The following is a 26,486-nucleotide window of genomic DNA, read 5'->3' as shown; positions in this document are numbered from 1 at the left end:
TTTGTGTTTTTCTGTTTGATGGATGTATTAAAATAAAAAGAATAAATACATAATATTGAGCAAGGAATCATTGCCACCAATGGTGGCACTAAAACCTTCACGTGGAAGGATCAAGTTAGACCCCTGCAAGTGGTGGTTCTTTTAAAACTGGTCCTAGTGGGAGCTGGACAGGGACATGGGGTGGGCCTTCATCTGGAACGAAACAACTGGGCCCCCCAATTCTAACTTCCTTTGGCAACCTGATTTTTCATATCCACCCCCATGCTCAGTCCCCACTGCACCCCCAAGTCCCCAGGGCTCTTCCTTTTTTACCAGCTTGGATGCTTGCAGTGGGTTCTGTACCCTGCACCAGAGGCTACCATAGGCAGGTCTCTGCAGGAGGCGGTACTTAGCTTTTCTCTGTTTTCAGTTTCCATCCTCATGAAAAATGGGTGATGTTTTCGCTGTCCAAGAACAATAAAGCCATGTGTTATAAACTGGCTCCAGGTTCTATCACGTTTTGAAAAAGTCATACTTTTTTCCTTTAGAAGTTGGGAGAGGCACTATGGCATAGGTGTGCATAAGCCCTCCCACCTCCCCTGTGTCATAGTTAGGATTTGTGCTCTTAGTTCATTTCTACCACATCATATAATGCCATGTCCCTGATTCTGTTCCAAGTGCCCCTAGCAGTGTCCCGTAGTAATTTGCCTCATTTGTGACTAAATGTGCCTCTCTGCGTGGCATAGACTTTTCTATTTACCTTTCAGAGTCTGACAGACTGGCACTACCAAACTCAATTACTCTCGCTGTATTGGAATCAGCATTCCCCGGCAGCTCTTTAGAAAGATGGATGTGTACTTGGATACGGATTTCTTACTCTCTAGAAGATTGTTGTTTTAAAACTTTATATCTGAAATCCAATCTGCAGATTCTGATTCAGTGGGTCTGGGATGGGGCCCAGGAATTTGTAGTTTTAACAAGTATCTCAGGTGATTGTTATCAGGAAAGTCTGGAAAACACTGCTTTATTGTATACTCAACTTTCCTCTTCCCTTTCCTGCCTTATTCACATGGACCTGCTAAATATTTGCTGCACATACAACCTTTATAATGACTCTATACATTTCCATTTGACAGAGTTTAAATGCAATATGGCAACTGTGAGCCCTTGTAATTTTAAAAAATGGAGTTTTACCAGATCAGTCATCCTATATTGACATTTTTAAATCATCTCTTGTTCCTTCATGAACTTCTAATTGTGAAACAACTATGATGTCTACTTTTAAAGAAAAAAAAATCTGGAATTTAGTTCGTTAGAAAAACCTGATTCTTAGCAGCTATGTAGAGTAGCGATTGAAGTTCTTTATTTTTTATTTGTTCTTTTCAATTAAAAATTTTAGGCAAGGGAGAAATGAGTGGTTTCAATGGATAAGAGTTTCAGTTTTGCAAGATGAGAAGAGTTCTAGAGATTGGTCCTATAACAGTGTGAATATATTTAACGCTGCTGAATTGTACACGTAAAAACGCTTACCCCCAACGTGATGGTATTTGAAAATGGGGCCTTTGGGAAGTAATTAGGTTTAGATGAGGTCATGAGGGTGAGGCCCCCATGATGAGATTAGTGCCCTTATAAGAAGAGACATCAGAGAGCTGGTTTCCTCTTTCTCTTTCTGCCTGCATGCACTAAGGGAAGGCCAGGTGAGCACACACCAAGAACGCAGCCATCTGCAACCCAAGGAGAGAGCCCTCAACAGACACCCACCCTGTTGGCACCTTGACCTTGGACTTCCAGCCTCCAGAACTGTCAGAAATTCCTGCTCCTTAAGCCAGTGAGTCTGTGGTATTTTGTTACAGTAGCCCAAGGTGACTAAGACACCAACTTAACTTAACTGGCCAGGTTCCCTCCGTAGTAGGGCACAGGATCCTCACTCAGCTCTGCCTAACTCCACATTCTTGCTTTCTCTGGATGTAAACTTCTGCCCTGCCTGGTTTCCTTGATTCTCTCTTTCTAGAGCCTTGGAGAAGCATGAGGCATGTACTGCACACCCAGGCTGGACCTCCTGGTCTCTAGACAGGTCTCTATGTAGTGTGCAAGTCCATGGGGACATTTTCTCTAGGTCCCCCAATCTTGTGAGTTGACAAAATTTACATTGGTGAGCTTGGCAAATTTAATGCTCACCTTGAGAAATTCTTCAGGTATGAGGACTCTCTACAGGGATTAGTCCACAGTGACCAAAGCCTCACTGTGGAATGATACATATACACTTGGCCAAAACCCTTAGCCAATGCTGTGCCCACTCCGCTTGCTGGGATTTGCTGTTTTGCAGGCGATATAGCTCCAGGTGCTGGGCGTCATGGGCAGAACCTTGGCCAGCAGTGTCTGAGGACAATGTGTGTGCCACATCAGGTCAAGACCTCGGTTGCCACGGCTGTCTCTCGCTGTGGAACCTCTTCATCAATGCATTGGAGCTTTTCTACTACCAGCAGATATCTGAACACAGTTACATCGAGTTTAGAATTTAATGTCCTGGTTTCATTTACTCTATTTTGATTACTCTAGGGGCTGCCTTTCCTAATTGACTTTTACCCAGATTTATGCAATTGCTAGAACCTTTCTTCTATTCTTGCTACAATATGTCTGCTACACTTCCTTTTACTCAGGCATCTCTTTTTGTCTCCTTTCTCTGGGTGCTGCAGTAGCAAAAGGGTTAATCTGTGGTCTTTCCCCACAACCCTCTTCTGCAGAGAGAACAACATTCAGGCTAAGGGCTTCCTGAAGAATCTATTCCTCTGCACAGAAGGATTAGACGTGTTTGTGTTCCATCATCAAACATGGCCTTCTGTTTCTATCTACTTAGGATCTAAATCCCGCCTGCCATCATGTTTCTACTGTGATTTTATCTTGTAGAAATCACTTTACTTCTCTGGATCCCAATTACTCATTTATTAAAGGATGGTCCCTTCTAGACTAAGCGTTCGAAGGTTGCACTAATTTTCCTTTCTATTTCCAAGTCTGCCAGCGGTGGGAATGCCTGCCCTGACCTCAGGTGACAGAGAACAGTTTCTCCCTGCAGTGTTGACATGGGCCCTCTCTTGGCCTCTCCTGCCATGCCTGGAATGTTCTGGCACCTTCCAGCTTCTCCAGGCCAAAAGTGGCTTCAGCCTTCCTGATGGAGTTCGAGGCTGGAGCTTCCTTTTAGGAAGTGGCTCAGAGTGACAGAATCAAAGCTCAGCATAGCCTAGAACTTTCCTCACATTGACCAGTTTTACAGGAGCTGTAATTATACCAGCTGCCCAATGCCCTGGTTAAGTCCCTTACCAAGTCCTGACTTGTAAAATGAGGTTCAAATTATACCATGAGAACCTACACTTGGCCTAAGAGCTTCCATCTTCTGCCCACAATCAGTACTTTCTTACCCAACTCTTTCTTCAGTTTCAGCTAGCATTGGAGGAGTCATTTTTTTCTCCATAGAGTTTTAAGAAATGCTTTCTCAGCAAATTGAGAATAAGAAAATAAAGGAAATGTTCCCTCTCACTATCTGACTTTTTCCAAAACGTTAGTTTAGCAGCCTCTGTAAATCCGACAGTAGCCTTAGGAAAATGAAGTCAGATAAAAGCTTACAAGACGACTCCAGAGTAGTCAAAACTGTAAACAGCTGGAGTCAACAGTCTTAAACACATGTGTTGATGACTGGTGCACCTATGTCATAGGGACCATGGGTCCACAGGGTGGAGTCATTTCTCAGTTCTGGAATGTTAGTGACCACTTGGCCTTTATATTATGAGACAGCCTGGAATGAAAGAGCAGGAAATTTTAAAAATCTAACCTTATTTTCCATTAATGTGTATGAATTGATTCCTTATTGACTCTGTATTGATTGTGAATTTCATTCATTAATTCATATGCTTGTTTATTTATTTTAAAAAATCATCTCTGGGTGCCTGTCTGCCAAATGTCATTCAAAGCTGTGGCATTAGAACATTGAATGAGGTAGGCAGAATCTGACCACATAGAGCTTACATTTGAAGAGCGGAGAACAAATTGATAAATGAACTGAATAGTTTCAGACTGTGATAAAAGAATAATATGATATGACATTTATAGTCAAGCTAGGAATCACTGAAATAATAATTTGCCTAAACCTTTGGTTTTCTAATTTCTATTTTCTTTCTTATTGTACCTCTAGACCGATTCTTCCCAAACTCGAGTTCAAATACCTAATTAGCAGAAAACAACCACACAAATGTCTGAGAGAGCTGCTTTAGTTATTGCAAATACATAGACCTCCTTATTAACTTTAGTATCTTCCTTTGCATTTCAGAATTCTCCAAAGTAGGTCATAATATTTTTTGAAAATCATAGGACCCTCATTTTTATTTAAATTTTTGAGATCTGTATAAATGATGGTTCAAGACAATTAAAAAGGAGTTTGCATTAGATACAACTTCATTCAAATTCATGATGTTAATTCACAGAAATAATATTTATTGCCAGAAGAGATGAAAACTAAAATTAACCAACGTTGAGCTGTGGACTATCTGAGAACTTCATGATCTCAGCCTGGCGAAAGAACATCTTGTTCCCCCATCCCCAGTTCTGTTCTTTGTTCTGACCTGGTTTTCCAGAACTGCTAGTTCTGATTAGGGTTTTTCTACTGATTGGTAGACACCGAACAAGGCATTTACCTTCTGGTGTTCTTATCTCTAATTTGCCTTATCTGTAGGAAGGCTGCCTGGTTTAGATGAGTCAAACCTTTAAAAATGCTATTTGTAACATGTTTCGGTTGTTTTTCTGTATCTTGCAATGTAAGTTCAAATTGCTTGTGTCCATTAGTGGCTGTCTTCCATTTTTGTTTTTACTGCAAAATAATTAACAAATAAGGAGATTTGTATGAATTAAATTCAACAATAAACTCCCCACCAAAATCCCATGCCAAGACCATAAATTGTAACTGGTTTCAAACAACCAGTCTGGTGCCGAGGAAGCCGAGTGGCTCCTTTCAAGTAGAAGAAAGGCAGGAGATGTTTTCTATATTAATGAGCAGTGCCGCTTTAATTCTGTCGGGACGGAGGCTGATGGCCTGGGAAGCTGTGTTATATTGGGTTGCAACATCTGTCACCGGCTTACATAGCTGTTAATATTTCATTTCATATTCAGACTTATCAGTATTCATTAAAAACCCTCCATTCGTGCAAGGCCTTCTGGGAAAACGTACCCTATCTTGGCATCTTAGATTTAACAACAACAAGAAAAAACGTTCAATTTTAAACACATTTTTCACCCGGCAGCGAGCAGCATCTGGCTGCAGGAGGTGGAAACCAGTCTTACACGCAGACGACCAAACAGCTTTTCTCTGGGGGAAGTTTAGCATTGGTAAAAGAGGCTTTCAGAATTAAAATTTAAACCCACCAATTTCCATTTTGATTCCCCACCTACAAGAAAATTTAGAAGTTGGTGCAAATGACATCCCTTTAGTACTTCTCATGAATCCTAGCATATCTTACCTGGAACTGAAAACAAAGGCTGAGCCTGGGAGCCTGGATCCTTCAGGCTTCAATCCTACTTGGGAGTCCAGGCATGGGCACAGTGTCTAAAGGTCTAAACAGAAAGATGGGATGCCCTGCCCCAGCAAAAATCTAATGATTTTCTCTGTCTGTAGCAGAAAACGAATACAGCAGGGATTTCTTCCACCAGCTCCACTTTGCAGCTCTGGTGTATATTCTATTAAAAATGTAGGAAATGTACAATGTTACCCGTTGCTGCTTACTTCACATTTAAAAAACATGAACATTCCTAATGTGACCTGTTATTAAAGTGTCGGATTTTATCACACCCATAGTCTCTCAAGGATTTAGAGAGGAATTAGTGGACGCTGAAGTTTTTCGTGGAGGCAAGGATATCAGAATAAATGGATCAGATGGGGTACAAATGGAGCCCACAGCCAAAACAACCTACGTGAAGAGAAAATCAAATATTGGGTCTCAATGAAAGCTATTTTCATTTATATGGAATGGTCTGACCAGGTCCTCTGCCTGCGAGGAAACGGAGTAGGAAGAACAAATTTGTGAAACCTCTAAATCCCAGCAGAAATGCAGTCTTGCAGGCCAACGCCCACAGTGTAGCAAGGTGCCCGTGGAGGGAACCTGTTTGCACTTGACTCAGGGGTGCCCTTCCTCAGCGCATACTCCTCCCTGACTTTGAAGGCTATGTGAAGGTGAACAGCTGCCCAGGAGACTGAATAAGTTTTATGCTTTACTGGAGGCCAGATCTTTGGTCTCCTCTCAAAACAACTAAGAGCTTGAGGAACAAAAATACAATCCTAAGCCCTCCAATGTTCTGAACCAACCCCCTCTCGGCTAAGGGGACCCCAGAGTAACCTTCAAACTGAGTTCCTGGCCATGACAGGATGGGAGGTCAGACCCCCTCCCTCATTAACCGCCATTAGGCTTTCTTCCCTAAGAGTTAAACGGAACCACGGCTGATTTCAACCAACACCTAACGCTACTCTTCCCTTTTTGCGGTTTCTGCACTACAACTGACCAGTGTTCTTTCCTGATAAGAGGCCACCAGCCATGGCGTGGTCCTGGCCAGGCTACAGAGGATGTGCACTGAGAATTTTCACGTCCTCTGCTTCATCTTTTGACATCAGAAGGTGGAAAACTCCACCCTTGGGTCGTGCTGATGCCACCATTCTTTGTCCATGGGAACTATGAATGGTATGAAGCTCAACTGCTCATGTGTGTATTTCTCCTTGCATAAATATTCATGACTCCTCCTATAGCTCGTGAAATATGTATATTCAGCCACCCTGGCTAGCCTAAATTCTTGTTGCTGTTGCCCCTCCCTCAAAGTACATGCTTTCAGCTTCTGCCCCAGGCTGTAGCTTCACTGCCTTCAAGATGGCCAGCCCTTTATGAGAGACAAAGCTCTCCTTTCCAGATTTTTGAACCTCATTGTTCTTCAGTTGACAGGTGTGTTTGTTAGACTACAGACTTTAGGTCAGCAGAATTTTTCCAAGTGGGGGATGCCAGTCCAGGGGCCATATCCTGTTCCCACATCCCCTACCATGCTCACTCAGAAGTGTCCACTAGCGGCCTGAATCTAATATTACAAGCGTGTCTTTGGTCAGCCTGTATTTTGAAGAGACTGGATCTCATCTAGGTTTAGTTGCAGCCTAAAGCTTGTATGTGGCCAGAAAGCAAGAATAAAATACAGTATGGGAAAAAGATAAGAATGTTGCATGTCCCCTTTGCATATGCTTCTGACTTTCCTTTCCAAGGCTCCACCAACACCAAAGCTTCTGAGTTCATTTAATTGTCCTATGACTATGACTGTGTCCACGGTGTCTATCTTGTGGAGTTTAATCACCTAGTCTGGACTCTCAGCTCTGGGAACCTAAATACACCGGTAGAAGTGTGCTGTAAGGTGCGGGAATATGACATCCAAAGTAATTAACAAGTTCAAAACCATGTGGACATATTGCTTATGGAATTGCTTATATTCCATGTGGAAAAGCATTGCTTAAAATATTGTTTTTAACTTTTCATTTTGAAATAATTTCAGGCTTTAAAAAAACAAAAAAAGATGATTGTATATCCTTCCTTCACCCATTCACCCAGGCTTCCCGATTTTTTTTTTTTTTTTTTTTTTTTTTGAGACAGAGTCTCGCTCTGTTGGCCGGGCTAGAGTACTCACTGCAACCTCAAACTCCTGGGCTCAAGCGATCCTCCTGCCTCAGCCTCCCAAGGAATAGCTAGGACTACAGACTCGAGCCACCACTCTCAGTTAATTTTTTCTGTTTTTCTATTTTTTTTTTAGTTGCCCAGCTATTTTTTTTTTTTTCTATTTTTTAGTAGAGACAGGGTCTCGCTCTTGCTGAGGCTGTTCTTGAACTCCTCAAGCGATTCTCCTGCCTTGGCCTCCCAGAGTGCTAGGATTACAGGTGTGAGCCACTGCCCGGGCCCAGGCTCCCCCAATTTTAACATCGAACATAATCACAATTGCATGCCTAAGTGAGTACAAAGATCCAAGTCAGAAAATTAACATTGATATAAGGCTATTACCCAATCCTCAGACATTCGAATTTTGTCAATCGTCCTATTAATGTTCTTTTTCTGGTCCGGGATCCAACCAAGGATCTCCGTTGAATTTAATTGTGCTGTTTCTTTAATCTGCAGTGACTCCTAAGTCTTTCTTTGTCTTTCAAGACCTTGACACTCTTGAACAGTGCAGGCCTGTTATTATATAGAATACTCTTTACTTTGGGGCTTGTCCGATAGTTCCTTGTGATTAGACACAGGTTGTGCATTTGTGATGTGTATGTCAGGATATTGACATGTGCTGTTACTGGTGAGATTCTCTTTGATTACTTGGTCAAGGTGGTGTCTATCAGAGTCCTCCACTGTAATTTTGTTTTTCCCTTTGCAAACAGTATCCTACGAGGACATACCTGGAGACTAAATATCCTGCTCCTCCTCAGACATTCACCTGCTTCTTTTAGCATCCTTTGATGATTCTTACCTGAAGCAATTATGACTGGGGTGCTTTCCAAATGGTGATTTCTTAATTCCATCATCCACGATGTGTTTATTCATTGGAATTGCACAGTAAGGAGGAACTTCCCTTTCTCCCCTGTTTATTTATTTTAAAATTATTTATTTATATCCATATGGGCTCATCGATTCTTATTGCATTCTTGAGGTATAACCCATTACTATCATTGTTTAGTTTCTTGTTCAAATTATTCTAGATTTGGCCTTTGGGAGCCCTTTCAATCAAAGGTGTTTCTGTGACCTCTGACATGGCTCTGTCATTCCTTGGGCACTTTCTTAGTTTATGACGTATCAAGATGTTCCAGGCTCATCTTGCTCTTTCTCTGTTCCAGCTCTGGAATCAGCCATTCCTTCAAGGACCCCTGTTCCTTTTCTTGGAGAATGGTATTTAGAATCCAAGATCTGGAAGCTGGTTGTTCTCATTGCTGTTAGGTTGCCGTTACTTCTAGCTCTTATCAGTAGGCAGAGCTAAGAAATATATGTGTTATACACACATCTGTTTCTATTTCTCCATGTATAAATATTAAAAACCATAAGGACATGCTCTCTCCAATTCCAATCTAAACCCCTAAGGCTCATTCTGACCTTCCCCTTTTCTTATTTGTAATTCTTTTCTCTGACAGTGAGAACACTAAGGCTCAGATATTAACTTACCTGCTCCATCTGAGGATATACATAAAATAGTTTAACACAGTACCTTCTTAAGTTCCTGGACTTAGTTACAAATGTGAGAAATTACACATGAACTTTAAAATGTCATTTAAAAAAATCCTCACCTTTCCTTCTTATATTATCACCCTTAGTAACTCTCTACAATAATGCAAATTTTTACTCATTCATTCTTACAAAGACATTTCAGGGCTGTCTTATTTCTTACCTAGGATTCCTAGAGTCTCTTTTCAAGTAATTTTTATAGGGGGAGAGTTTGGAGTGGGATCAAAATACGTCTTTTCTTTCTCTGATTTTACTTAGGATACCCAAAACAGACCCAAAGAGTCTGTTACCTAATGCATCTATTTTCTTTCAATATAGTCATCTTGTCTTTTTGTCTGGCTTAACTTTGATAGTATAGAATAGAGAACCAGCAGAGCTCCCAACGGCAACGTCATGCACTTCTGTCCAATTTCTGAAGAAGTTAGGACAATGAAAACTGCAAACGTTTTCAGGAGATCTGTTGAGATTGCCCCGGGCAAGGATGCTATCTTCATGTTAAAGAAAAGACAGATTTGAACAAATGCAGCTTTTTTTTCATTTTCTTCATACCTTAATACCCTAAAATCATTGCTTTGGGCCTTCTAAGACAGGCTGTTGAACGACATTGCTGCCACCATCAATCACCGCTGCAGAGGAGCCGAGATGCACTGAAATATTGTTGATGTAGTTTTTGCTATGCAGAAAACAGCCTGAAAACCATTACTCTGCGCCTTCATTTCATTTAAGTACAGGATGCCAATAACAGACCTAAGTCAAGGCAATTAACATCCAGTTTGGTTGCCCTAAGACCAAGGTCCTATGTTTATTCAGTGCAGAGTTGATTATTTTCTGCAGGACTAGCTCTAGATAAAATAGATATGAGTGAGGAAAATTATTTAAAGAATATATAAGGCCACTACCTCATATACCTAAGATATTTGTACTATATTTCTAACAGTAAGCACAAGTGCTCAAAAACAGTCAAGAAGAATGGGTTAAAATTGCTGCCAAAACACAGGCTCTTATACTGTTTCAAAAAACAATTTAGCTGTGTATCTGTTATAAGATTGCATTTAAAAAAAAAAAAAGTCACAGTTAAGGCTTAAAATAAAAGAATGGGAGAAGGTATACCAAGAAAGTATAATAAAAAATACAGCAGGATGGCAAGATTCTCACACAAAGTATTAATACAATTAAAAACAGTATCTAAATGGGTCAAGATGATATTAAAAATAATAAAAGGTACAATCACACAAAATTTATAATAGTCATAAAACTTTATGTACTGACTAACATAGCAAATATGTACATAAGGCAATAAAACTGTTAGGAAGATTATGAGGATTTAAAAGATATTAATATTAGTAATCAATTTTAATAGTAACCTTTCAGTGTTCAGCAGATTAAGTATAATAGTTTAAAAATAAATAAAACCATAAAGGTTTTGGATACATAAGAATATTTGATATTGAATATTTGAATATTTTGATGTAATAGATAAAATATATTTGAATAAACAAACAATATATTCAAATATATTGAACATGTAAATATGTAAACTTAATTGTGGACAAATACAATTTTGTTCTTTACAGAGTTTTTTTAGATTCCCCAATGAAAATTTGCCAAGGTTTATTATGTACTAACCTACAAAGAAAATCTTAATAAGATGCAAAAATTAGTACTATTTTTGGACATATTATCTGATTGCAATACAATTAACTGAAAATTAACTATTAAAAGATGACAAAAATGGTCTAACTTCTTAAAAATTGTGACAAAAACTACTTTTTATCATACCTCTTGAATAAATGGCAAAAACAAATCTAAAATCCAGACTACTTAGAGATAATAAAAGTGGAGGTAGTGCCAGAAGAATCTATAGGATACAACCAAAACCACACCCACAGAAAAATCCATAGCCTTAAATCATTTTGTGATCAAACAAGAAAGATAAAAAATTAGTTAAAATTTAATTCAAAAAGTTATTAAAAACGACATTAAAAGACCAAAATAAAGTTGGAGAAAGAAATTAATAAAGAATTGGAAAACAAAGAATTTTTAAATTTAATAAAACATACAACTGATTTTAGAACATAATAAGAGAGATGAACCGATGGTAAACTTAGCCAAGAAAACACTTGAGAAGACAACATGCATATAATATTGTGAGTGAGAAAGGCAAATATAACCACAGATTGAGAGGAGTTTAAAATTATGGAACAGTAAATTTTATGGGCAAGCATAATTATGCCAAAATTGTTGACAAACTAGATAGAGTGAATTATTTTAAGGAAAATTTAAAATTGACACAGTAGTGCACAAAACTTAAATATACTAATAATCCTAGGATAGGTTGATAATTTTGTTAAAGATTTACTTCTAAATGTTGTTACAGGAGGATACTCTCAAACCTTAAAGAATCTGTTAATTCCTGTGTTGTCAAACTATTTCAGAGTGTAAGAAAACAAGGGCATTTACCAATTCAATTTTTAGGTTGTCAGAATCCAGATTTCAAACCCCCCCCAAAATGGCAAAATTTGTACATAGGAACTGCGACCCTCAGTCCAACAGCCCAAAAGAACTGAATCCTTCTAACAACCACAAGAGTGAGCTTTGAAGCAGATCCTTCACCAGTTGAGCCTTCACATGAGACCTCAGCCCTGGCGAACACCTTGATTAGAGTCTCATAAGGGACCCTGAAACAGGGGACCCAGCTAAGCCACGCCCAGACTCCTGAGCCACAGAAACTGTGACACAACTGTGTGTTGTGGTAAGTGGCTATGTTGGTGGCAACTTGTTATGTAGTAATAGACAACTAATACTGATACCTAACAATCTCCATTCCGTGGGCCTCATCTTTCCATAAAGCGATTTCTGACAGTAGTATTTCTGACCTCTCTCTCTCTCTCTCTCTCTCTCTCTCTCTGAATCTTCCTCCCATGGGAGTGTCTGATGAGTACTGGAAAAAACATTGAGATTTCTTGGTTCTGTCCCTTGTGAGTTCTCCGTCTTAGACGTGCTTACCTGCAAAAGAGGATCCTTTCTGGAGTGCTTTCCTGCGTGTGGTATTATTTTTGCCAGGGCACAAGGAGGCTGAGCATTACTCACTTTCATCTGGGTGAGTTTATTTCTAGGGTGAAGAATTAGAAAGACGCCCAAGTCCATACATCTATGCCACATTCCTCGATGGGTCTCGCCATTTACACTGGTGTTTTGATCTGCATCTGCCTGATTCTTGTGTTCAGAATTGGTTCTAAGCTCACTGTGGGACAAAGTTATTCATTAGTGCCCTAAAATCCAAACTGATGCTAATAAAAATTCTTAGGGCTCAAAGGAAGTTTCCTTAATATGGCAAAGAGTATATAAAAGAAACCAATAGCAACCATCACAGTCAATAATGAATTAATAAAGGAACTTCTATAAAAGTCAGAAGCAAGGCAAGAACACCTCCATTACTACTAGCATCTAAACTTGCTAATAAGGGAGAAAATGGAATAAGATATACGTAGGATGGAAAGGAAGATACAAGTGTTATTATTTTCTAATGATAAATTATCATTCATGGAAAATCCATGAAAATCAGCAGAAAAAATATTGAAACCAATATGTGTGGTCAGGAAAATATAGAGAAAAAACATATACAACAGCCAGTTGCTTTTGTTCATACAGCAATTATCTGTTAAAATATGTAAGGGGAAAAGATCCATTCACAATTGCAATAAAACTACAAAATACTCAGAATATACTTAAAAGGAAATGTGAACAATCTTTTTGAAGAAATCTATAGAACTTCTCTGAAGGAAATAAAAGGAAGAAAGACCTAAATAAATGGATAGGCAACTAGCAGAGGTCAATGACTTAGGCTACTCTGGTAGCACAATGTTTACTGTATTTCTCATGAATTAAATGGAAAAGCAAATAATAGTTTTATAGGGTTCTTTGGGAGATGGTTAGAAAATATCATTAACATAGCATCAAATTCCATATTCAACAAGTTTCTGAGTTATTCCATACTTTTCAACAGCTTTTGTAGTTCTGGGATTTGGACAAGGCATATGTCACACCTAGCTGCTTGACAGTGTTATCCATCTTCAGTGATCCTGCCTCAACCCTAAATGGCAGGACATTCATCATGGGGACCCCGGCACGCAGCAAAAATCATCTACTTTGTGTATTTTCTTTTGCTGGAAAATGGCTGTTAGAATTATGTGTGCAGCAAACAGAGGGTTAGCTAAGTTCAGCGAGCAGCACTTCCCCAAGAGCTAAAGAGCCTCCCCCTCACGGAGCCAGAGCGCCGATGAAGCACCTGTCCCTTAAGCTGCACACCTGTGTGAATCCACGACAGCTTGGAATGTCACTAAACAACTCAGTTATCACGTGAGACCCCAGAATGGTACTAATAATGTATTTACTAAATTATCTGTTTTTGATGATGAATGTTTTGTTCACATCAACAGTGAACGTGCCAAGACCTGAACTTCAAGCAAGCTGGGTCCATGACGTGTGAGGTTTCTATGGAAACCAAACATATAAGAAGTCAGGGCTTCTAAACACATTCCTTTGGGGTCATCCTTGACTTGCTCCTTCTCTCACCCTCCAGGGCAATCCAGCACTACATCCTGTAGGCTCCAGCTTCCAAATATTACATATTCGGAGTCCCACACTTCTCTCCACACTTCTCTTCGGTCCAAGCCAGCATCATTCCTTGCCTAGATTAGATCAGTTGATCTGGATTAGATCCAATCGATCTCTCTGCTTTCACATCATCCCCTTTGTTTTTTTATTTTATTTTTTCTAACCCCATATCCACTGGAGTTTCCCCTCCTTTTAAATGAAAGTCATATCATACTGCTTCTTTGCTTTAAATCCTCCAAAACTCCTCCTTTTGCTTGGAGAAAAAGCCAAAATCCATACAGTGGTTCATAAGAAGAGTGACAGCATAATTTATCCTTCATATATGGACAGTTTTGAGAGTGAAAGGGGAGTTATTACACATTGTCCCCGAACAATAGTGCTCAATGGGACTACACCAGGCAAATGGGATGTGTGGCCACCCTACCTGTAAAGCCTTCCATCATTTGTCCACACCCCAGCTTCCCATAGGCCCTCGACACCCTCCAGTGTCACCCTCAGCTTTCTCTGTCCCACCCAAATAGACCTCCTTGCTGTTCTTTGAATATGCTAAGCATGCTTCTACCTCAGGGCCTTTGCACTTGCTCTTTCTGCTACTTGGAATGCTCTTATCTCAGCTGTGTACAAGGTTCACACTCTCCTTTCCTCTGGTCTCTGCTCAAATGTCCCCTTACTGGTGAGGCCCTCCTGGGCCATCCTGTAAGTTCAGCAACCTCATTTCCACTTCCCACCCTCAGTGTTTTTATCCCTCTCCTCCTGCTGAACTTCAGCTTTATTTATTTATAACCATCGGTCATGTTACATATTTACGTTTTATTGTTTATAGTCCATTTTCTCCCACCAGAATATAAACTCCCAAGAGCAGAACTTGGTTTTGTTCGTGATTGTATTCCCAGCCTCAAAAACAATGCTTATCACGTAGGAAGCACTAAATAAACACCGAAAGAATGAATGCGTGGTTAAGGCAAAGAGACATATGGAAATCATAGCATTCCTTGTGGAAAAGCATGGAATATTTATGTTTAATTCCTTCATGTGAAATAGGAATAGTTTATCAATGGAAAGCGTGGCCATGTTATCTTTGTAGCATAAAATCACGTATGCCCATAAGTAACAGCATCAACAAAAACAAAACCCAGCAAACTGTTGAACTTATAAGTAAGGATTGTTTTCAGCTTTTTAAGGTTCATATTTGCTTGCATCTTGTTAGTTTATTTTGTCCTCCTTTCACTCTCGCCAATGCTAAAGGAATGCAATGTGGGAGAAAAGCATATAATTTTGAACATTTGCTCCCATTAATTTGACTGTTTCCATGAAAGAAAGCTATTGTTAGATTTCAGTCACAGAACACCCGAGAGTGTTCTGCTGACTTGGAACTTAAGAACTAGTGTATTAAACCATAGCCAATTCAATGTAAACAGCCCTTAGAGATCTTTTCCCTTATTATCCATACAAGGACATTGGGATCCAGGATAGTTGTCACTTGCCTGAGAAGGCCAGGCTCCAGTAGGAATGTACCAAATGCCCTTTTGTAGCAGTATTAAGAATGCCCATATCTCTGCGTCCTCACCAACACTGAGACTTGCACAAACTATTAGTCAATTTATTAAAAGGAAAACTGGCATCTCATTTGTTAGAGTTGTGTTATAAATTATAGTTATAATTTTTATTTATCACTTTAAGCAATTAGTTTCTAAGGAGATTGGCTTTTTTTCTATCCATCTTTACTATTTGTGTTTCTTCTTTTGGAAATTTCTATTAATCTCTGTCAATTCAGCCATTGTGTTAGTCTTTTTTATTCTTGAACTATCAGAGTTCTTTCTATCGGTAAGAGTTCTTATTATATTGTAGGTGGTCATTTGCCTTGGACTTTTGTTTCTGATTACTTTTTGATACATAGGAGATGGGCACATAAATAATTTCCTTTGTAATTTTTTGACTTTGTTTTTATATTTGTAAAGTTTTCTATATCTGTGTGCATATGGGGGAGGGGCATTGGTCGTACATGTGTTTGTGGGTGTCTGTGGATCTTTGTCACTCTGGTTGTCATTAAGTGAGGATGAAGGTCATATGGGTGATACTTTACTACACATACAGTACCCTGTGTCCTTCAGCCGGTCAGTCAGGGGGTAAATCATATTGGCTTTCTCCTGTGGGTCAGATTGGTTTGGAGAGGCCTCCATGGGCCAGGGGGCATCCCACTGTGACAGTCCTGGTCCTCTGTGCTGTGAGAAAGCCAATTCCAGAAGCAAGCAAGGTGGAGGCTGATCATCACATGCCTTTTTACCTTTCTTGTCCTTTCTTTTCATGTTTCCATTATCCCATTCCAACTTCTTCTCCTTTCTAAACTTCTGTTGCTGAACAAGTTTGTAGACATTGGGTACATTTGTCTTGAGAAAAGGCAGCTGCAAATTATACTGTAAGTTTCCCAGAGGTGAGACTGTATTTTATTCATTTTTGAATTCTCCAAGCCTAGAATGCAACACATACATTCTACATTGTCAAGCAAGCTAACGTAATTTTGAACCTGAGCAAATAAGAAACATTTTTGAGAGTACTGGTAAGTATACACAAGTCATGAATTCGTGTGTATACTTGACACGATTTTAATCAAAGTCGAGAACTTTGAGTCAGACACAAATAAGAGTAGAAAATAAGCAGTAGAATTAGCTACCGAAGGAAGTTTTGGAATCTCTTTCCCTGAAACAAATCAAAGGCAATGGCTCTGTTGGAGCATTTCTGCTTTTGTTATTGGTCTTGAGGTGGGACATAGACCAGCTCATCCTGTAGGAGTCTTCTAGATTTCTGGTGCTATCAAATTTGGAAAGAAAGACTGAGTGAGGTGAGACGGATTATTAGTGGTCACTCAGTCTTTGCAGCGACCTTTTTGTGTCTGAGCAAGTGACCTCCATTCATGGGCCTCACCCTGTACTACCCTTCTCCTGGGAAAGGTCTTGACCCCAGCCAGCAGAGATGGAAGGTTCTATCACTTATATCAAATCCATTTTTTGCTGGAGACCTGCCTTCCTTTGTGGCGGTGTATGACGACGAGCATTTGTCATTTTCTCGAAATCATTATCTTGCAAAACCCAGGGTTGTGCAGTCTCTTGGGAAGCAGGGTCCTGTATTATTCTCATCTGCCCATAGGAGTCATGAATACCACCCTCTCCTTGATTCAAGGCTTGGGTCTGTGATACCTGCTGTGTTGTTTATCTAAATGTCAGCTGGCTGTGTGCTTAGAGCCAGAGAATCACTGCTTGTCTGGGGAAGGGGCACCCCTGCCTTCATGTCAATCACAGACAGTCCCGACACTAGGCACGCTGCTTGCCTGGGTGGGGACTTGGCCTGGTTGATCAGGTTCTCTCTACCACGCTCATCTGTCCCCCACACCTGCAGCTATTTCCCCTCCATCCCTCAGGGGCCAGGTCGGGGCTGGTTATGGCCCATTCCAAACTGCTCTTGTGGCCATGGTTCATGGGACTATACTAACCATGTCCCGTGAAGCTACTGAGGCAAAGTATGGGAGAAACATAACATCAGCCAATGCAAAACAACCCTTTCAATTGAGGAGAAGCACAGTCTACAGACAGCAAGGTGGTTTGGCCTCCTCTGTGAGCTCTCACCACTTGCCACCATCTTTAACACCATTTATATCTTCTCCATTCCTTGATCCAAATCTATGCCCCTTTCATTGCAGGTCTTCTAAAGAACAGCTCAGCAGATGAAAAGATAAGCGATTTAAAATGTGGAGAAGATGCCAAGTTTTGGCAAGGCACGGGGAGATGGATGACAAAGGCTGGCCTCTGGAGCTGAGAAATCTCCAAGTAAGATTTATTGTTCCTAAGCTGGATGAAGCCGGCTCTATCTTGCCCGTGTGTCTGTAATTGATCATGCCCCTTCAGCATTCGTAAACAACAGACTCTGGTTGTTATAAGCAGAAAAAGAACTTATTTGTAGGATATGGAGTAGCTCACAGAATTAACAGGGAAGACAGAGAATTGGGCAAGTACCAAGGGAAGCTGGGTGGCTGGCACAGCATGGGACCCCACACGGCAGGTACAGGTTGGTTAGGATGTTGCTGCCACCACTATTGCTGCATGGGTGCCACTGGACCCTGAATGTTGCCGGTGGTGCCCCCAAGATGGGTTTCAAATTTTCGCTGCTCTAGGCTGGGAGGTCCTAGGCAAGAGCGTTTCATGGCCATATTTTGGTTCCAACCCCATAGCCTAGCTGATGCCCATGAAGCCTTACACAAAGGTAGAACTTGAGCAGGAGGTTCAGATGTTGGGCCAAAAATATGACAAGTGCTTGTTTCTTTTCTAACGACTTGCCTGAGAATACACTGTACTGAGGCCATTCCATGAGGGGACACTGGGCCAGACGTACTTTCCCAAGGCAGAGAGCTGAGCTGCTGCACTTGATCCTTGAGACACAAGTGAGGCAGATTCTTAGACTCCTTCTTGGAGGGGAGCAAAGGGAGTAGAAATTCACTATGAGAACAAGGTCAAGGCCTTGTAGGTTCTAAACCCATCTCTGCCATTTAATTGCATAAGACAAGTCCCTTGACATCTCTGGGCCTCAATGTTCTCACCTGTGAAATGGGGAGAATTAAATGAGGCCACACACTTCAAATTCCTACAATGGAGCCTGGCACATACCAAGTGTTCAAGCAATGGCCACAGTTATTATTGTTATTGTTTCGATTTTTATTGCTTTAGTCCCTTCCTCTGGACCATGCGGTCACATCCACCACTCTCCGCTGTCTCCCCACAAGGGGCTGTCTGTCTGGAACTTCCAGGTGCGGCATCATGCCTAGGTCCCGCATCATCCTGCCCCGGGTAGCTGAAGAATGTTGGCTCTTCTGTGGAGAAGAGGAATAGTGTGAAGGGACAGTGTCACTGACTGAATAAGTTTAAATCTAATCTTTCCACTAAACTTTGGGATAATTTGGCGATTGTGATCAGAAAACGGTCTGTTATTGGAGGGAGGAGTGAGGGCATTTTTCTTTCCCTCTCCTCTGAAACTCACCGAGAACAGTGAAAGAAAGACGCAAAAACTCCCCCTTCCATTTAAGACACACAGGAAGAAAGAGAAAACCGACACAATCTCAAACCTACCTAGACCAAGTTGAAGTCGCATGCTGGTGCCATTAGTAACATTACTAATTATTAATTAATACGAAAATATTAATATTATAAATTATTAATATGAGTTTTAAAAAAACACAGATCAATTAAGCCATTTGACTTAATGCAGGGAGCAAGCAATAGAACCAGAATTAAAACAATTTTATTTCATGTGAAGTTGGCCAATCAGGCCATGTGATATCCTAGGTTCCATCCAGTTGGAATCTTCTAGAATTCTAAACAATGTGCTCAGCTTCCTTCCTTATCCTGGGTCCACAGTCTTCACCTGTGAAGGCATCTAGGAACCTCCTGCCCTCTCCTCCCCTGTGCAACCTTCACTCTAAGTATCTATGACAAGAGAGGGGGCCAACAGAACAATGGCTTAGGGCACTTGCAGACTCAGTTCTAACCCTGGCAGCCAATTACTATCTGTTTGTCCGGTTGGTAGATTTACCTATTCTCTCTGAGCTTGTTTTCTCATCTGCAAAATAGAAATAATGATAGGATTGTGAGGATGAACTAAGATAATACAAGTGAAGTTTCTAATACAGGACTTGTCACATACTATGCATTGAATAAATGTGAATTGCCTTCTTCGTACTAAATGCCTTGAAGGGTTTCTTCACCTGAGAGGAGAGGATTTGCAAGTTAATAGAAACGCATGTCCTAAGATCAAAGAAAGAAGTCCTGAAACTTCCTTTCTGGTATCAGCAGTAGATTGGGAAGATAATGTCAGGAATTTCTGCGCCCTGGAAATTAACCCCAGGGAGAGTTGCCTCCTCTGTCCTGGGTGGAGGGCTGCTTGGTGTTGGGTAGAGGGGCTTGGGGGACGTGATTAGGCTCTTTCCAGAAAACTGCACCGTATTGACTGTTCAAGTTATCCCTCAGATCGGACTTTCGTTTCTAACAAAGGGCTGCCATCCTGGCTGCCAGGTTGCTTTGCCACACCCACCTCACCCCTCACTGTGCTCCAAACAGATGGCAGCAAGCCCTGAATGACACGAAGGATCAGCTGTGTGAATATACCGGGGGACAACGTGATCCAGACAGAAGTTCAGAGCAAAGCATCTGAGATGGGCACAATCTTGGTGTCTGAGGGACAGAAAGCAAAGCAGAGAGGCTCTGGCATGGAGGATAAGGGTCCTTGCCAAGAGATCTGGGTGGAGAGAGAGAGGGAGGGAGAGAGAGAGCCGCGTGCGCCAGCGAGCAGTGGTGGGGTCACGTGGAAGCCCTGACGCCATGCGTGGGAGAACCGAAAGCCACGTGATCACGCAAATCACGTGATCTGGTTCACACTTTGAGACGATGACTCTGCTGCTATAAACGAGAATGAACGAAGAGCAGAGGGTGCAAGGACCCAATTAAGAGAATGCTGTGGTTCCAGACAGGAGATGAGGTGGCCTGGACTGGGATTTCAATAGCGGAAACGGTGAGACGTGAACTGTTTCCAAATATATTTTGAAGGAAAACTAAAGAACAAGCTGATAGGTTGGGTGTGGGGCGTGAAGGAAAAGAGAAAACGGATAGCTCACTTCTGGATTTTTAAATTTTAGCAGGTGCAGCTAGAAATGCCATTTGCTGAAGTGGGGAGAAAAGGGTGGGGTAGGAAAAAATTTTGGCAGGGGGACATGAAAAGTTTTGTTGGGGACACATTGTGTTTGAGATAAGTCTAGGCTAGGGCTAGTCCAGCTTTTTCTGTCAGGGCTCATAGAGTCCCTGTTACACAGTCTTCTCTGATTTTTTTCCTATCCTTTAAAAGTATAAAAACTGTTCTTAGCTTTCTTTGGGCCACACAAAACAGGCCACAGGTCACCTTTGGGCTGTAGTTTGCCAAACACTGTTCTGGAGCTCAGTGGAGAAGGCAGAGAGAGATGTGGGTTTGGGGACCATCAGCACATAGACAGACTTTAAGGCCCACAGATAATTTCTCCCTGTGGATGAAATCACACAGGGAGAGAGATTAGACAGAGAAGAGAGGAAGGTATGACCACCTCTAATGCTCAGAGGGGGCGTGGCCAGTAAAGGACACTAAAGTTGGAGGGAAATGGGTGGGCCAAAGTGGTCCATTATTTAGATTTTGCTCTGTTCTGCTGTGGACTGAGGGTCCCCCTATCTCAGTGCCGTAGAAGAAAAAAGGTGCACGTCTCACTCAAGTTACGTGTTGGCTGTAATTCCTCTGTGTCCCTGTTCCACGTCTTCCTTCCAGACCCAGATGGAAAGAGAAGTGCCCATCAGGACAGGACAGTGGGAGCAGAAGGACAATGGTTGAACCAAGCAAGGGCCCTTCAGTGTTCTCCTGGGATATGGCATCTGTCCCTTGCACTCACTTGCCATAGTCAAGCTTGTTGTGACTACAGGGTGTGGAGGTGTAATTTTCTCACAGCGACAAGCAGTGAATCGTTGTGTTCATGACGCCTGGAGAACAGAACGTGGTCAGCTAGATCAAATGCTGTTGAGAGGTTGAATAAGATGAAGTCAGAGAGTGACCACTGGGTTTGGAAATACAGAAGCCTTTTGTTTCATCAATAAGTCATTCTTCTAAGCGTGCAATATTAACATGAGCTTTCTGCACTAGAGAAACACAGTAGCAACAGTGTTGTCAGCCCACTTTTTAAAAAAAATTTTCAATCCTTCTGTGGCCTTAAATGGAGCTGATTCAAAATTGGTGATGCCCTGGAGTAGCTTGTGGGCCCAATAATCAGAGGTATTTAGCTACAAAAGTAGAAGGTAACTGGAGTTTTGCTTTGCACAGTCATAATTATATGCATTCTTGGAGAGGAGTCCTTGACTAAACAAACAGCAATGATTATATCTTCTGACCAAGTTAGTTTAAGGGGTTTTTCTAAAGACAAAAGGAAGCATTGAATAGTAAGTTTGCACTTTGAGGAAGATTCTCTACTATTAGTAAGATTTTCCTGGACCAACCTTCACACTTCCCCAGATCTAATTCTTTGTTTGTTCGAGAGGAATTTGTGCATGAGCTTGCAAAGTCGGGGGTGGGGATCGAACTGGTGAAGCAATAGCAATGGTGCTGAACCGAAATGCTGACTCCACGTAGTTTCCACCCCCTCCACTTGCTTGGGGTTAGGGACAACTAGAGGAGTTATTTTGATATTTGTCAAGGTACGTGAAAAACCTGAAATCTCTCTATGGGATTTATATCTACTTTAGCATTTTGAAATAATTGTTCTTTTAAAATGTAAATCCCAACCCTTTGTTTTTTTTAAGTTAAGAATATTGGGGTTGATAAGGAGGTCTTAAAGATATTTGAGTTCAACTATTAAAAAAAAGGGAGAATCTCTACAACCCTGACAAATTTAGCCTCTTTCCACACATATCTGGAGAGGAATGATCTCATTATCTGACTACCCAAGGGACAAAACCAACCTTCAGTTGATGGACTCCTTTAATTTTGAGAATGTCCTTTCTGATGTTTAATTAAAACTTACCTCCCCGTAACTTCCACTAGAAGTCTATGCTGGGGATAATATAGATGTGGCATGAACTCCTTAAATTTCCTCAGCGATGGGAGTGTCCTCTGTTGTTTGTAATGACAGCCCTTTTCTGTCACACCTGAGTTTAAGCTAATGAAGCGACTCAGAGTGGGGCCCCTAGATAGTTTCAGAATGGGGGCTGGCCAAGCATTGTGACATCATCCGAGAGTTGGAAATTTCAGCCCCTGCCCCCAACAGGCAGTAGAGATTGAGTTCAGTCACCAATGGCCAATGATTTAATCAATCAAGCCTACATAAAGAATCCTCCATAAAATGCCCTAAATAACAGGGTACAGGGAGCTTCCGAGTTGGTGAACACTTCCACGTGCAGGAGGGTGGCCCACCTCGATTCCACAGTGGCAAAGGCTCTTGAGCTCAGGGCCCCTTTCAGCCTCACCCTATGTACCTCATGGTCTGGCTGTTTGTTTGTATCCTTTATAATAAATTGTGGTACTAAGTATAGTATTTTGCTGAGTTCTGAGTTGTCCTAGAAATTATAGAAACCAGTGGGGTGGAGGGAGAGGGTGAATACTCCCAAATTTTCAGCCAAGTCAGACTGAAATGCAGGTAACCTAGGAACCCAGTACTTAGAACTGATGTCTTAAATGAGGGCTGTGTGTGGGACCGAGGCTAACTCCAGGTGGTTGGTGGCAGAATGGCACTGAATTGTTGGATATCCCGTTGATGTCCAGAGAGTCAGAGAATAGGGTAAACCTTCTCCATCTTTAACATGAGAATCCTTTGAATATTCTATTTCGTCTCTCTTAGGTCGAAAATCTTTAGTTCTTCAAATTCTCACATGAGAAATTGACCAACAGTGCTTTATCCATTGTAACCTTCTCCATCACTCGTCAGAAACTTTAGTTTGTCAAAATCCATCTTAAAATGTTATATTTAAAATTCAGCGCACTTCTCTAGATAGGACCCCATGAGGCCACTAGGGGTACCCTAGGCAGTTAATAATTAATAGTTATTAGTTAATAATTTTATGCTCCTTCCAATGGATAGGCACTGAATATTTGTCCAGTTGTGGTTGGGCAGGGAAGGGTGGCTGGCGGCAGCTCTGGTTTCTTTGCTGATGCTGTGATCAGTTCAGCTCTGACCCAGTCCTGCACACCCTACCTGGCAAATACTAGCCCTCCTATAGACAACTGCATCTACCTCCTTGCAAAACAGTTAGTGACCCTCAATTATGACTCAGATATGTCCTCAGAGAGCTCAGCTCTCACTGCGATGATCTTATCAGGAAGTATCACATTCAACCAAGAATTCTGGTAAATGACGTTTTCTCCCTCTCCTTACACAGCCAGTGACATGGAGCATCTTATGTTTTGGATCCCTGGACGCCTGCATGGCGAATGCACCCCTAAATCCAGCCCTGGATCTAACCGGCTGTTTCTTGTATTCTGAGTTACTGCATTGATGGCGTCAGTGTCAATTTTTAAGAAACCTATCATGGTGCCTGTCTTATGAGACCGTGCTTAACTTATAAACAGATTTTTTTTCCACATGAATTGCCAAGCCAGACTCCCTCATTCTACATTTCCATGATTGACTTTTGTGAGCCTAAATATAGAATTTTACATTTAGCCTAGTTGACTTTCTCTTGGAGTCAATGAACCATTTTAATTTGCCAAAAACATTTTGAATCTTTATTCCAATATGTCAGTATAGGATATTTTAGGCAATATTGCATTATCTGATTGACAAAGATTTGGAGGTGGAAATTTGATCACTATGTTAGGGAAATTTCTCTCTTTAAACTCTAGAGCTGTGCTGTCCAAACAGTAGTCACTAGCCGTGTCTGGCTGTTGAGCCCTTAAAATGTGACTAGTTTGAATTGAGATGTGCTGTGTCCAATATACACCAGATTTCAAAGACAGAGTGAAAAAAAATGTAAAATATCACATTAATAACTTAAAAATATTGAAGATGTTAAAATCATAATATTTGGAGCATATTGGGTTAAAGAAAATCTGTTGTTAAAAATAATCGTGCTGTTTCTTTTTACTTGTTAAAATGTGTCTAGTAGGAAATTTAAAATTATACCTGTGGCTCACATGGTATTTTTGTTAGACAGCATTGCTCTGGAAGCTGGAGTGACCTCTAGCTTCCTTCCATTGTAATTGGATAATTAGAGCAAGCTTGCATGGGGGCCAGGGCAGTAGAAATTTGGATGGGAGACCCAGGGTGTTGGTTTGTAGATGAAAGTGGGAGGGAGAGGTCATATCTGGCAGCCAGAGAGCAGCATGATGCTAAGAGGCAGAAGACAAGAGAAAGTGTCTAGCCAGGCAGGGAGAGGACACTCAAGTTGAACAGCAATTTTCTGCGATTCCCATGTCGTATGTTCCTCCTGCTGATGTCTTGGTTGGATGAAAGTTTATCTACACGGCTCACACAGCAGATTTCCCGAAAGTCTGCCCCATTGGGTACCAACCTCCTTCACTAAGCCACCCACTCTTTCCCAGCAGAAGGAGAAGAGAGAAGGTGGACATGCGTACCCTCTCCTGTGCCCCTACTCTCAGCTCTTTTCTACCGAGACCCTTCCCCTCTTTTAGCATCCATGAAATATTCACCAGACAGTCCTTTGCTGGGGTTCTTCCAATTCTACAATTTCTGGTCCTCAAACATCATTTAGCATGCAAATGCAGAAGTAACATTTTTTTCAGGGTTTTTTTTTTCTGCTGTCACAGTATTCTTGGCTTTGGTTTGTGAGAGAGACCTTTTCACATGGGGACAGCTATAGTGAGCCCCCGGGCAGAGTAGACATTCACCCTTTGTGTGATGAATGTGTGTCTGAGTGGGCTGTTGCTCCCACAAAGAATGCAAAATCAAGCAAGAGTTAAGCTAACCACTGGTATCTACACCTCGGTATTGCATTTTCTGGTATGTTAATTCCTATGCAAACAGGAGGTATTAGTCCCCTTCAATATAGGAACCCTGTTTATGACCAAGGTTTCACACTGGCAGTCTGAGGCCAAAGGTGGCCCTCAGACATAGTTTGTTTGGCTCTTGCAAATGTTTTAAAAAATTAAGCCAACCTGGGAAAATCAGAACATCTCACATAAAACTACAGCTTCCTTTGAAATCTTCCAAGATATCTCGGGTCTGTCTTCATTCCCCAGGGGAATAACAGGCTGGAATGGAGTCACCAGAGCCCCATTACCTTGGGCCTGTGATCTTCGCTGCCAGGTCCCTGGACACATGCACAGATGTCACCAAATCTACACATTGGAATTGCCTAGCTGGTTCATGAGTCATCTGTTGCCACTACTAGATCTTCCTGATTGGAAAGTCAGAGTGGAGTGCATGCTCAAGAAAGTGGTATGATGCAGACTTTCTTGGTGATGGTTTTATTGCCAGGGAGATAGGAGAGTTAGGTGAAGGTGGAGGTTCCGGAAGGGAGAGATTAGGGTCCTGGAAGCTGCGTCTAACTGGATATGTTTCCAAGAGGTGGAGCAGAAAGAGGAGGAGGGCAAAGCTGAGAGTTCGGGAGAAAAAGTCTCACTCATATTCCAAGTTCACCTGTCATTCACCTCTGCTGCCCACCTAGTGGAGCTATCAACAAGGAAATCTAGGCCAGTTACAGTGGCTCACGCCTGCAGTCTCTTTCGGAGGCCAAGGTGGGAGGATCACTTGAGGCCAGGAGTTTGAAACCAGCCTGGGCAACATAGTGAGTCCCCATCTCTACAAAAAAATTTTTTTAAAAATTTAGCTGGGCATGGTGGTGCACTTATAGTCCCAGCTACTCGGGAAGCTGAGGTGGGGGAATCGCTTCAGCCCAGGAGTTTGAGGCTACAGTGAGCTATGATCGCACCACTGCAATCCAGCCTGAGTGACAGAGTGAGACCCTATCTCTAAAAATTAAAATTAAAAAAAAACAAAAAAACCAAGGAAATCTAGTTAGTCACTAGCCCAAAACCACGGGATTAATCAGCTTACTTACAATAGTAGACTTAACCATTTGCAAGGATGTATTTCCCCTACTAATAAAAGGAAAAGACTGG

The 26,486-nt window shown here is 41.5% G+C and overlaps 1 long non-coding RNA gene across 1 annotated transcript in view; it reads left to right on the top strand.

The window, feature by feature from the left end:
- The window catches only part of LOC123626464, a 69,750-nt gene that overhangs the window by 26,815 nt on the left and 16,449 nt on the right, over positions 1 to 26,486 (top strand). Inside the window, exon 2 of the long non-coding RNA XR_006730859.1 lies at positions 17,557 to 17,683. This is a non-coding gene — a long non-coding RNA (uncharacterized LOC123626464). The remainder of the gene's footprint in view (positions 1 to 17,556; positions 17,684 to 26,486) is intronic.

This window comes from Lemur catta, chromosome 22 (assembly GCF_020740605.2).
Source record: "Lemur catta isolate mLemCat1 chromosome 22, mLemCat1.pri, whole genome shotgun sequence".
In the NCBI taxonomy this organism is placed as follows: domain Eukaryota; kingdom Metazoa; phylum Chordata; class Mammalia; order Primates; family Lemuridae; genus Lemur; species Lemur catta.
This window is presented reverse-complemented; position numbering and strand designations above follow the sequence as displayed.